This window comes from Pan paniscus, chromosome 7 (genome assembly GCF_029289425.2).
Source record: "Pan paniscus chromosome 7, NHGRI_mPanPan1-v2.0_pri, whole genome shotgun sequence".
Classification (NCBI taxonomy): Eukaryota; Metazoa; Chordata; class Mammalia; order Primates; family Hominidae; genus Pan; species Pan paniscus.
The window spans coordinates 110995033-111008250 of record NC_073256.2 but is presented as its reverse complement, the minus strand read 5'-3'; the positions used below and the strand labels follow the sequence as shown (position 1 = coordinate 111008250).

General features: G+C 44.3%; 1 long non-coding RNA gene across 1 annotated transcript in view; it reads left to right on the top strand.

Annotated features, from left to right (window-relative positions):
- The window catches only part of LOC134730992 (uncharacterized), a 30839-nt gene extending 25074 nt beyond the window's left edge, over window positions 1-5765 (top strand). Inside the window, exon 2 of the long non-coding RNA XR_010112989.1 lies at window positions 258-5765. This is a non-coding gene — a long non-coding RNA (uncharacterized LOC134730992). The remainder of the gene's footprint in view (window positions 1-257) is intronic.
- Window positions 5766-13218: the final 7453 nt, after the last annotated feature.

The window sequence follows — 13218 nt, the reverse complement described above, 5'->3', positions numbered from 1 at the left end:
AGCAGGAATATTGAAGATATTTTCCAATGAGAGAAGGGTATAATGAATTCCAAAGGGAGGAGGGATAATGAGTCATGTTTGACCCCCACTTTTCATCATGGCCTGGACTAGTTTTTCAAGTTAACTTTGGAATGTCCTTGGCCAAAAGGAGGGGTTCATTTAGATGGATGGGGTGCTTAGAGTTTTATTTTTTGTTTACATTGGCTAGTGTGTTTCTTGACTATTCAATTTGTTCCAAGAGGCACATCTATTGGCAGGTCCTTTCAAACTGGGAAAGCTCATTAAAAGAAAAATGTGAAAATCTATTGGCTGGATCCTGAACCCTTGGAAGCTCTGTCTGGATACATTCTTCTCTGGCAGGTGAGTAAAGGTGAGGTACAAATTGATTGCTATTGGGAGAGAAAAAAAAGGTTCTATTTAGTGCAATAAGGTCTTAGCTTCCAACCACTCTATGGAACCCCTGGGCCTGGTGGCCTGGGTATAACTAGATGGGACCAGAAGAGTATCATCCTATGAGCCTTAAGGAGTAGCTAACTACCCTCTATCTTTCCCTTAATTACTGGTCCAGAAACTGTTATTCTATCACAGAGTTCCTCAACCTGGGAACTGTTGACAGATAATTCTTCATGGGGCATGCTGTTCTGTATATTGTAAGACATTGGCCAGGTGCACCTTTAATCCCAGCACTTTGGAAGGCTAAAGCAGGAGTATCACTTGAGCCCAGGAGTTTGAGACCAGCCTGGGCACCATAGGAAGACCCTGTCTCGGTTAAATAGTAAAATGATACATTATAAAATTATAAAACTGTACACTGTAGGACATTTAGCAGCATATGTGGCCTCAACCCATTAGCAATCCCCTTTTACCTCCCCAGTGTCAAGTCATGGATACCAAAGAAGTCTCCAGACATTGTCAGTGTCCCCCTTGGGGCAAAGTTGCCCATGGATGAGCGTCACTGATCTACCATGACCCAGAACAGTCAAGGAAAGGAAAATGCAGGAAAAAGTGAGGGGAAGACCCTGGATGTCTTACAGCCCAGAACAGAGTGGACCTAAGATACTGGCCTCTAGTTAAGAGAGTCTTTTCATGAAGAATGAGGCCTTAGGTCCAGAGTAGAAGAAACACCAAAGCACATTTGCTGAATAAACAGATAAACATTTTTAGGTTGATCTCAAAACTCCAGAAGACAAGAAACCTTGTGTGTTCTTTTTTTTTTTTTTTTTTTTTGAGACAGAGTCTTGCTCTGTCGCCCAGGCTGGAGTGCAGTGGCGCTATCTCAGCTCACTGCAAGCTCCGCCTCCCGGGTTCATGTCATTCTCCTGCCTCAGCCTCCCGAGTAGCTGGGACTACAGGTGCCCGCCACCACGCCCGGCTAATTTTTTTGTATTTCTAGTAGAGATGGGGTTTCACCGTGTTAGCCAGTATGGTCTCGATCTCGTAACCTCGTGATCCACCTGTCTCAGCCTCCCAAAGTGCTGGGACCACAGGCGAGAGCCACCGTGCCTGGCCTCCTTGTCTGTTCTTTATTCTTTTCTAAGATGGAGTCTCGCTCTGTTGCCCAGGCTGGAGTGCAGTGGCATGATCTCAGCTCACTGCAGCCTCCACCTCCTGGGTCCAAGCGATTCTCCTGCCTCAGCGTCCCAGGTGGCTGGGATTACAGGTGCACACCACCACACCCAACTCATTTTTGCATTTTTAGTAGAGACGGGGTTTCACCATGTTGGCCAGGCTGGTCTTAAGCTGTTGAGCTCAAGTGATCCACCCGTCTCAGTCTCCCAAAGTGCTGGGATTACAGGCATGAGCCACCATGCCTGGCTGAAACCTTGTTTGTTATTTTTTTTTGTTCGTTTGTTTGTTTTTGTTGTTGTTGTTGTTGTTGTTGTTTTTGAGATGGAGTCTCGCTCTGTCGCCCAGGCTAGAGTGCAGTGGCGCGATCTTGGCTCACTGCAAGCTCCACCTCCTGGGTTCAAGCCATTCTCCTGCCTCAGCCTCCCAAATAGCTGGGACTACAGGCACCTGCCACCATGCCCAGATAACTTTTTGTATTTTTAGTAGAGACAGGGTTTCATGACCCCATCATGATGGTCTTGTTATCCTGATCTCATGATCCACTCGCTTCAGCCTCCCAAAGTGCTGGGATTACAGGTGTGAGCCACCGTGCCCGGCCCCTTGTTTGTTCTTGATATCTGCTTTTAACCCTGATGCTACTGTGTGGGAGATTTTAAGTAAATATTTGCTAAATTGAATATTCATTCTGTGCTCAGTATGTTAGGCCATTACTCTAAGTGTTTTACACATGTTAACTCAGTTAATCTTCACAGCTACCTATGTGGCATTGTATTAGGCCATTATTGCTATAAATAAATATCTGAAACTAGGTAATTTCTAAGAAAAGAGGTTTAATTGGCTCATGGTTCTGCAGACTTGATGGGAAGCCTGGTGCTGGCATTTGCTCAGATTCTGGGGAGGCCCCAGGGAGCTTTTATTCATGGCAGAAGGTGAAGGGGGAGCAGGCACGGCTCATGGTGAAAGCAGGAACAAAAGAGGGTCAGGGGAGGTGCCACACATTTTCAAACAACCAGATCTTGCAACTCACTATTGCAAGGACAGCACCAAACCATAAGGGACCATCTGCCCCCATGACCCAAACACCTCTCACCAGGCCATACCTCCAACATTGGGGATTACATTTCAACATGAGATTTAGAAGGGACACAAATCCAAACTGGATGGGGTGGGTCCCACTGTTATCTCCATTTTGCAAAAAGAGAAATAGCAACACAAAGTGATTCATGGAAATCACTGACTTGTCACTATATTATCTAAAAAATGTCCACTGGCTGATCTTTAAGGCAAGACTTTCCCATAAATTCTGCTTTGGGGACTGTTTGAGGGAAAGATACGTGTCTTTCCTCCTGCTAACCTCCCGTCTTCTTGGAGGAGTTCCGTACTCCTTAGGTCTGGTGCAGGAAGTAGGTTCCAGCAGCCTATAGGTTGCAATTCCTTCTACCAGCTGAAGGACTGAGGAGTATGTCTGCATGAAGTTGGCTGAGTCTCCATGGCCTTTATTTAGGGATGTGGAGTCTCCCACTACATAGTTCCATCAACTGGCCAAACTCAACTCTATCCAGGACAGTGTATTAGTCCATTCTCACACTGCTAATAAAGATATATCCACGACTGGGTAATTTATAAAGAAAGAGAGGTTTAATGGACTCACAGTTCCACGTGGCAGGGGAGGCTCCACAATCATGGTGGAAGGTGAAGGAGGAGCAAAGGCACGTCTTACATGGCTGCAGGCAAGAGAGCGTGTGCAGAGGAACTGCCCTTTATAAAACCATCAGATCTCTTGAGGCTTATTTACTATCACAAGAACAGCATGGCAAAAACCCGCCCCCAAGATTCAATTACCTCCAACCAGGTCCCTCCCACTACACATGGGGATTATGGGAACCAGAATTCAAGATGAGATTTGAATGGGGACACAGCCAAACTGTATCAGACAGGACCATCTCCTAACTTCACTGTAAACTATAAATCCCACTCCAAATATGGAAGACCAGCCCAGGAAGAGAAACACAGGAGCAAAGGCTACTGTCCTCCAATTCTGGGTCATACTGTTCTGCAGAAAGGAGGAGACTTCTATCAATTAACCAGATAGGATACCATCTGTGGACAACTCCTATCTCCAACACCTCCAAGCAAATATCTTCAGGATCTTCCACACAGTAGCATCTGCCAAAAGATATATATATATATATGTAAAGTAGAAGGTCTAATGTCTCTAAAAACAAATGAGTGGTGGCCCTCAGGTGTCTTGAAAATGCTGTGCTTTCACCTGCACACCTTGATATCTAAAGGGGCAGAAGCCTAGGGCTGCTGAGTAGCTCTGGCAGGATTTGCTGTGTACCAGCCATAAAGACAAAACCAAGATAATTAGTGAGATTTATGGTTTCAAGACCTTTTAAACTTGAGCTGTTTATTCCTAGGATCTGAGTATCTCTATAAAGAATTTCAGTCTCATAAAATAAGCTGCTTTGGTCTGCTGGCATGATTTCATGTTCAGCCTCCCAGAATCATAAACCAAATTTTCTTCCACCTGTGTGCAATGTTCTGTTTCCATCTCTAGGATGCTCTGTGTGGCTCTTTCCATGTGTAGTTTCCAATGAAACAGGAAGGACTCTAATTGAATGCCTGCCCACATCTCTACAGCTCCACACCTTCCACTAAGGGCACAATAAGACCTCCACTGTGAGAGGCTCCACAGTGTACTACGTTGGTGGTGAGAAAAGGATTGGGGGAGAGGGGAGGAGAAGAACAGGGAAAGGAAAGCAGTGGTTGGAAGTCAGGCTTCGATTCTTTACAGGAAAACATGGTTATGGCTGTCAATAATGGAATGAGCCACTGGGAGAAGTGTGATCCTCTCCCATTGGTTGCCTGGAGAAGGAATGGGGAAAATTATTATTATTGTTTATATTAATTGTTAACATAAAGGAGCATTAGGAAATTTTGGGGGTTTCACTTTTTTTTTAGATGGAGTCTTGCTATGTTGCCCAGGCTGGTCTTGAATTCATGAGCTCAAGTGACCCTCCCACCTCAGCCTCCTGAGTAGCTGGGATTATGAACACACACCATCGTGCCTGGCCAATGGTTCACAATCTTGATTTTCAAAATGGCTTCATAGGTGTATACATAGGCTGAAATTTATCAGGTTGTATACTTTAAAAATGCGAATTTCCCACATGTTAATCATATCTCAATAAAGCTGTTCCCCTTACTTAGATTCTTGCAATAATACACTGGCCTTGTGGCCAACTGCAGAAAAGAATGGCCACTGTGTCTTTTCTTTCCTATATCCAAGCCCCTTCCATGTAGCTGAGGGCCCTTTCACCTTGGGCTCACCCATGATTGCACTGGCTGATGGGGTGTAGGCAAACCCAATACAATGGTACCCTCCAGCAATGTGTGAACAGGCCTAACCTGGATGGCTGGGGAATGAGACATTGAGTGAAGAACAATAAACCCCATCCTACCTAGAAACTGACTGCAGAAGCCAGTCAAGAGAACTCTCAGGCCAAGCACAGCCTAAAATGTCAAGCAACAAACCCTAAATAAATGGTGGTGGGGTGTTGTTGTTGTTTGAGAGGCAGGGTTTTGCCATGTTGCCCAGGCTGGTCTTGAACTCCTGGACTCAAGTGATCCTCACGCCTGGCCTCCAAAAATGGTGGGATTATAGGCATGAGCCACTGAGCCCAGTCTGGTGGTTGTTTTAAACTACTATGTTTAGGGTGGCTATGAAACAAAACCTCATAGAAACAGGACCCTTCATTCTGTTCCCCAATTGGGAACCAGTTACTTTGCTCAACTGCAAATTTCATCAAATGTCAATTGATTTTCATCAATTTCCAACTAACACTTAAATTGAAACTGATAGACTAACATATTGATGTATGTGTGTGGGCTAGGCACAGTGGCTCATGACTAATCCCAGCACTTTGGGAGGCTGAGGTGGGAGGATTGCTTGAGCCCAGGAGTTTGAGACTAGCCTGGGCCACATAATAAGACCCTGTCTCTACAAAAATAAAAAACAGAATTAGTCAGGCATGGTGGCGTGTGCATATAGTCCAAGTACTTGAGAGGCTGAGGTTGGAGGATTGCTTAAGCCCAGGAGGTTGAGGTTGCAGAGAGCTATGATCATGCCACTGCACTCCAATCTGGGCGACAGAATGAGACTGTCTTAAAAAAAAAAAAAAAGAAAAGAAAAAGGATATGTGTGTGTTCTACAATCTGTCCCATATTACCCTTCAAGCCTGCCTCCTACTCCAAAGATTGTCTTTTATCTACAGAATGTAACATACTGTCATTTTTTCCTGCGCCTTTGCACTCAGGATTAGCATGCTTATTTGATTCTACTCCTGAACTCTTACTAAGCCTTCTACACTTAGCTTGTATCATTTCTTCTACTTAGATTTTCTTTATGGTCCAAGTTCAACATCCTCCCCATTTGGGGCCTCCCAAATGGATTCACCTGCCATAATAGGTATCCTATTTACTGTTGATATCCCTCTTCTCCTAGACCTTTACTCCCTTAAAGGCAGGACTATGTCTTATTGATCTTTCTTCCCAAAACCTAATTAAAAGTGGAGGGCAGTTAGCTGATATTCATTGGGTGTATATAGTAGGTTCCCTAGCAGGGAAGAATTCCTGAGTGGATTGGATGTTACCCAAATGTTACACAAGACAGAGATGGTCCCTGCTGGAGAGGCTCCAAGAACTGAAAACAAGACTCAGACAAGAAGACTGTGTTCCTGTAATTAGAAGTTCCCTCCAGAAACTGTGTGATACTCTGTCTATTCTGAGAATTGGCAGGGAAGTGCAGTGAGATCCAACAGTCATGGGTCACTTAGGTTGTACATGGAATTCATTATTGTGATGGAGAAATTGGGCATAGAGGGAATAGTTATGCTGGATTCCCAAGGCTCATTTAAAAAATGGCCGATTTTACTCAATGCTGAGAGAAATTTTACTCAATGCATTTTACTTAATGCTGAGAGAAAGTACGCTCTTCCCTTTGGGCCTGGCCTCTAGGGTACACATTCTTTTTTTTCAAAACCAGCAACACCCAGTGAATAATTGCTATTTCTTCACTAATGAGCCTAGTGACCAAGTCTCGCTGAACATTCAGCATTTTCACTCAGGGATGTAAATTGCCCTTACTACACACCCAAAGTCCTGCATGGAAGCACTGCAAGGGGGAAAGGAAGGGATTTCAGGAAGCCAAATGGAAGACTGTGAGCCCCTCTGTCATGAGCTCTGAGCCCAACAGAACTACTGGTTGATGCAGGCATGAAAGGGGTCAAGAGGTGAAACGAGGGCTGAATGTCACAGTAAGAAATTGATAGTGGTCCCAGTTTCCAGCTGGTAAGTTGACTGTTTGCATCTATCTCTTTCTATGCAGAAAATAAATGACTATCCCCCAGTGTTGCTGGGAAGACTGGTGAAGCTATGTGAAAAGAGCTCCAATCCACCATCTTCTTGGATGAGGTGGAGAAAAATTATCACCAATGTTAGGTCAAAATAACTGTCAAGGTCCAAGGCTGGAACTTGTGTCTCTAGGAAGCAAATTGATTGATTTAGATTCTTGAGGAGTAGCTAGATCAGGTTAACAATCAGTTTTTAGGCTTGGCATGGTGGCTCACGCCGGTAATCCCAGCACTTTGGGAGGCCAAGGTGGGCGGATCACTTAAGGCCAGGAGTTCGAGACCAGCCTGGCCAACATGGCAAAACCCTGTCTCTACTAAACATATAAAAAAATTAGCTGGGCGTGATGGCGCGTGCCTGTAATCTCAGCTACTCCGGAGGCTGAGGCAGGAGAATTGCTTGAGCCCAGGAGGCAGAGGTTGCAGTGAGCTGGGATAATGCTACTGCACTCCAGCCTGGGTGACAGAGCAGGACTCTGTCTCAAAATAATAATAATTAATAATAATAATAATCAGCTTTTATTCTGAACTCAGAAAAGTAGCAGTGGGCTAGTTAAAGACAAATCAAGGAACTCATGTTGCTTAAATGGAAGGATTTTCTTGGGCAAAAGATTAAGATCTTGGAGGCCAAACCAGATAGAAGTGAGTGGACTGGAAGAAAATGCAGATCCAACTGCCTTTAAAAACAAAAATAACCATCAAGTTTTGACAAGCATTTTTCAAATCTTGCAACCTGAAAACCAGATATAGTGAGAGAAACAGGGTCTCATGGAGCAAACAGAAATTGCTCTTGTCATGACAGAAAGAAATGCTTGGGTGATTCCTCAGTAAGGATTCCCAGCCCTTGTCTGTTTTAGGAGAAACTGAAATATACAGGAAAGCTGCCTCTTGAAAATTTCTGTGATGATTTTGTCTCCTAAAAAGCTAAAGTGACCAAAAATGAGTATATGCTGTACACTGTACAAATTTAATGGGTCAATCCCATCTGTCTATACTCCTATTCAACTTTACTCTTCCTCACAGCATTTATTCTTGCCAGTATTTACTTTTCTTCCTAGTGTTTATATATTTGCTTGTACTCTGGCTCCAAAGTTTAACGTCAAGAATCCTATGAATGTGATCTGTTTTGTGTACTGCTGCATTGCCAAAGCCTATGAATACCTGGACGAGAAAGTCATCAGTTAATTCCCAGTATTTATGGGAATGTAGTATGACACCGGTGGCATTTTAATGTAGCTGTTAAAAGTCGTTGTTTCGTAAGTGATGGAAGCAAATGGGTTATCCATTCTGACGAGGTCTCTAAGTACAACATACTCTGCAACCACACTGAGAACAACTCTTAGACCTTCTCAAGAAACACAATACCCTCACACTCACAGTTTCAAAGGGACTAGGGATCTCTGGTCTAGAAAACCCAAATCCATGCTTAGACACACACTTAACAGTCCCCCAAGGGTTTTTATAAAGAAGAAAGCACAATACATAAATATTTTGGAAGTAAACTGCCTAACTACAAACCCTTGGCCTCTCTACTCCAAACTCCAAACCTAGGTCCCAGGACACAAATATTAAGAATGTGTTCACTCAGGATGTTCACTCATGGATGTGTTCACTCAGGTGAGGAATGATGCCCACAATGGCCAATATGCACAGAATAAGAACGTAAGGCCAGGTGCGGTGGTTCACACCTGTAATCCCAGCACTTGAGGCCAAAGTGGTAGGATCACTTGAGGTCAGGAGTTAGAGACCAGCCTGGCCAACATGGTGAAACACTGTCTCTACTAAAAATACAAAAATTAGCTTGGTATGGTGGTGCACACTTGTAATCCCAACTACTTTGGAGGCTGAGGCAGGAGAATCTCTTGAACCCAGGAAGTGGAAGTTGCAGTGAGCTGAGATCATGCCATTGCACTCCAGCCTAGGCAACAGAGCCAGACCCTGTCTCCAAAAAACAAACAAACAAACAAACAAACAAAAGTAAAACCACTTAGCTAAGGAAGCTCGAAAATGAAAATGTGAAAATGGGAGAGGGCAGAAGGCTATTGGAGAGGGAGTCTGAGGCCCTCAGAAGAACCAATCATATAAGGAAGAACATTAAGGAATAAATCTGTCCTTAAAGTCAAAGTCAGAGTCCACCACTTGCAGGCTCCCACCCTGGAGACACACTACATCTTGTTTGTGCTGAACCGCAGCAGCTGCCTCTCCACATGTCAGAAAGAGGGCTGAACAGACCATGTGAGGACATGGACACCATCTCCAGCAACACAGGGGTCCAGGGTCTTCAAAGCCATGAGGTCCCCAACGGCCATCCAGGCTCAATCTCAGTCTCTCTGTCATGGAGCTTGGATTCCTATGCAATTGGGTTCTGCTTGCAGCAGAAGGTGGTTTGAAGGCAACCTTTTTTTTTGAGACGGAGTCTTGCTCTGTTGCCCAGACTGGAGTGCAGTGGCGCTATCTCCGCTCACTGCAAGCTCCGCCTCCTGGGTTCATGCCATTCTCCTGCCTCAGCCTCCCAAGTAGCTGGGACTACAGGCGCCTGCCACCACGCCCGGCGAATTTTTTGTACTTTTAGTAGAGATGGGATTTCACCATGTTAGCCAGGATGGTCTTGATCTACTGACCTTGTGATCCGCCTGCCTTGGCCTCTCAAAGTGCTGGGATTATAAGCGTGAGCCACCTGCCCAGCTGAAGACAACCTTTTTAATGACACCAGACCCACTTGTCATGACGTCATGGCTGCCAATGGGTACCTGAGACATCTTCTTTTGTGAGATTTCCTTGTTCTTTAGACAGGGTTCTTGGCAGAATAACGGGAGGTAGAGGGGAGGGCATGTGTGAGGGTGTCAGTTACTGCATCTTGAAGAAATCAGGCTTGGGGATGGGAGCAGAAAAACATATTGCCTTTTGTAGTCGTTACACAAGGCTGTGCACAGCAAAGCTTATTACCACTATACCTATCTCTCCCTTCACTCCTCCCTGGGTGGCCAGGGCAGGCCAGGAGGCAGTGTGTTATTGGCTTAGGGGACTGCCACATTCAGAGCAAATCCAAGCTACACTGGGGGGAAGCACCTGTTTTCCTAAGGACCTCAGACATCTAAATTTTAAGGAGTCACTAAATGGATTCGACAGATGAAAAGGACAGAAGAGCTAGTGAACTTTAAGATATGTCAGTAGAAGTCATACAAACTGGAAAACAAACACATCAGAAGAATGAAACAGGAATCTCAAGAGTCCTGTGGCACAACTGGAGTCCCAAAAAGAGAAAATGAGGAAGAAAACAATTTATGAAAGTTCATGAGAATTGAAAGCAGGAACTCAAACAGACACTTGCAAACTAATGTCCATATTGTAGGGGCAACAAAATTTCACCTACATCATCTTAGGATCCTAGCTGGGCCCAAGAATTAAACTGACATATGATTAGGTTAACAAGATAAAAGCATATACATTTATGTGTTGTTTGTCACTGGCTGCCCTTTAGATAATTATCTTGAGTTTTCAACAGTTTGACAAACAACACATTACATACAGGGGGTATTGTTAAGAATAATGCTAACTTTTAGTCAGAAACAATGGGGGCCAGAAGACAAAGATATGACCTCTTTAAAGCATATCCAGGCTGGTTGCGGTGGCTCATCGCTGTAACCCCAGCACTTTGGGAGTCCGAGGCAGGCAGATCATCTGGGGTCAGGAGTTTGAGACCAGCCTGGCTAACCTGGTGAAATCTCGTCTCTACTAAAAATACAAACATTAGCTGGGTGTGGTGGTGCATGCCTGTAATCCTAGCTACTCAGGTGGCTGAGGCACAAGAATCATTTGAACCTGGGAGGTGGAGGTTGCAGTGAACCAAGATCATGCCACGGCACTCCAGCCTGTGTGACAGAGACTCTGTCTCAAAAAATAAAATAAAATAAAATAAAATAAATAAAAAAGCATATCCAGCCAAAGTATTTTCAAAAACTAAGGTGAGGAGACTTCCAGGTAACTAAAAACCATGGCCACTGAGTGGTAAGCAACCTCCCCAAATCTCCTCTTAAATGCTATGAAGTAACTCCACAATGAATCTTCTACAAAAAACTATACCTTCAACACTGCCTTTAAGACAGAGAGAATGCCAAAATTGCAAAATAACTATGAGTAAAATGAGATAAAGCATGAAATCTCAGCACCACGGTTCCACACATGCCCATCCCAAGGCTCTGTGAGGTAAACTGCAAGAAAGAGGGAGAGCTGGTGGGGGGCCTGAGACAGAGCTGGAGCAAGACCCTCTAACTGATCTACCCTTAATTTGAAAATGCAAAAAAACAAAACAAAAAAACCCTGGCCAATCATAGGAGAACTGAGGAAACGGACTTAAAACTATGTGTCATTTATAGGCCGGAGCAACTGTGTGTCTCACACTGCTAATAAAGACATGCCCAAGACTTTATAAAGAGGCTTAATGGACTTACAGTTCCGTATGGCTTGGGAGGCCTCACAATCACGGTGGAAGGTGAATGAGGAGTAAAGTTATGTTTTACATGGCAGCAGGTGAATGAGGAGCAAAGTTACGTCTTACATGGTGGCAGGCAGGAGAGTTTGTGCAGGGGAACTCCCCTTTTCAAACCATCAGATTTCGTTAGACTTACTTACTTATCACAAGAACAGCACAGGAAAGACCCGCCCCCATGATTCAATTACCTCCCACTGGGTCCCTCCCACAACACATGGGAGTTGTGAGAGCTCAATTCAAGATGAGACTTGGGTGGGGACACAGCCAAACCGTATCAAAGAGTCTTCTAAACACAAGGCTTCTGGAAGACAGAAACGAAGGGAGAGGGATCCTTTGGCAATTGGGTGGTGAAGGAAAAATAAAATTTTACAGTCTTCCAAGACAAACACCAAATTGAAAGACTCATAACCACTCTCCTACCTTTCTTGAGTTTTCCCTCCAGGAACCCAACTAGGTTCTTACTGTGAAGATTGACCTGGGGGAGGAAAGAGTATTTCTGATTTATACCCAGAACATTCTGTTCTTGGTAAGGTCTGCCCTCAAGGGAAACGATGTTGCCAGAGACTAAACTACTGGGGTTTTAACAAAACCTAACTGACCTAGGGGAAGAGAAATATCCAATTCAGGCTCACTAAAGACTGAGACTTACTCCTGGTATTATAGACACTTCACTCTCTGCACTGTAACCACCACATCAGCAGGGCTCCCGTATAGTAATAGGACTACAGTTAGAAGCATTGCAAGCCTTAGCTCCTATTTCAAGTCTCTAGGAAAACTGAAAGACAACAGAAGGAATAAGAGTAAAGACACTAGAGGAAATTTTAGCCTCTGACACCATCACTACAGCAAGCAGTAAACAGAGGCTAACTTCTAGCCAGAACAACCACAGTGAAGGCCTTTTTTACTGCTGTTCCTACCACCGAATGCACCATGCCCGGCTTTCAATAACAAGCTACGAGGCACATTAAAAGGCAAGGAAACACATAAGTCTAAGCCAACAGAGAAAGCATTAGAACTAGCCTCAGATATGGCAGAGATTGTGCAATCATCAGATTGGGAGTTTAAAATAACTATGGTTAATATACTAAGGGTTCTAACGGAAAAAGTGGACAACTCGCAAGAACAGATGGGTAATCTAAGTGTGGTAGGAGACAGGCAGGGCTTATTTCCTAGTCTAGACAGAATGAAATAAAGAAAGTGGCAGAACCAGCAAATGGTGCTGAAGGATACTCCAGGTGCGCTCACTGCTTATCAGCGTAAGACACTTACACCAGCGCCATGACAATTTACGACTGCCATGGCAAACCCAGAAGTTACCACTCCTTTTCTAGAGCTATCTGAATAGCCCATCCCTTAATTTGCATGTAATTAAAAGTGGGTATAAATACTGTTATCCAATAGCCCAAATGCTGCTACTCTGGGCACACTGCCTATGAGTAACCCCTGCTCCACAAGGGGCAGCTATTCCGCTGTGCCCTGCTGTTTCAATAAACCCAATTTCTTTTACTACCGCTGGCTCTTGAATTCTTTCCTGAGCAAAGCCGAGAACCACCTGGGCTAATCCCCACTTTGGGGGCTTATCTGCCCTGCATTATCAGCAGAAAAATGGAAACTCAAAGAATCAGAAGGAAATATTAGAAATCAAAGCCACCATAAGAGAAATGGAAGAATGCCTTTGATAGGCTAATCATCTGAACATGGCCAAAGAATCAGTGAACGTGAAGAGACATGCCACAGAGTAGGAGA